We start from the raw sequence: 847 nt of genomic DNA, 5'->3' as shown, positions 1-847 counted from the left end.
TACATAAAATCAATATAAGAACATAATAAATTAATCTCTGTTTTCCTACATATTTTCATTTTCATCTTATTTTTTACAAATAATTTATTTTCATTTAACACTTTTTAGTTTTTTCTTCCCCCCCCCCCAATTCTCATCATTACATTTCCTTTAGATTAGACGTTAATTTTAGTTCAACAATGAACATCCTGTTTGATTTGACATTTTTTCTGCTTTTTAGTGTGTAAAATAAATCAATTACATAATAAATTAATCTCAGTTCTACACCTTTTCATTTCCATCTTAATTTTGTACAATTGATTTACTGTCATTTAACAATTTTAGGTTGTTTTTTTTTTCAATTCACATCATTACATTTTCTTTAATTTAGACTATAGTTTGCACCTTAATTTTAGCTCAGCAATAAGCATCCTGTTTAAATTATCATTTTTTATTTTTCCTTCTGCTTTTAACCATGATTTGTAAATTACATAACAAGCTAATGTAATTAATTCATTGCTTTTCACATTCTTAACTCCAAATATAATATCAATATACGAAAGCATTTTTACATTCTGTTTTTCCAGTTTGTTAATTATGTTAACTACACAATCCCAATAACCTTTAAGTCTTTGACACTCATAAAACATATATGCTTTTCATTTTCCTCTTTTTTTCTTAAAATTCATCTCTGCTAGTCTTGTTTCTTTTATTCTGAAGACCTTATTACTCCATATTAAATCCCAGTCAAAATGTTTACCTTGAACGATATTCTCCCATTGCTTCTGGGAAGTTGGTTCACAAAATATTTGTTTTATTTGTTTAGTATAATACGTTTTTGAATTAACCTTTAACAACTCAGTGTTTT

This window comes from Anneissia japonica, unplaced genomic scaffold (assembly GCF_011630105.1).
Source record: "Anneissia japonica isolate Jap-2015-1 unplaced genomic scaffold, ASM1163010v1 scaffold466_len1169948_cov191, whole genome shotgun sequence".
Lineage (NCBI taxonomy): Eukaryota > Metazoa > Echinodermata > Crinoidea > Comatulida > Comatulidae > Anneissia > Anneissia japonica.
Note: the sequence above shows the minus strand (reverse complement) of the source record.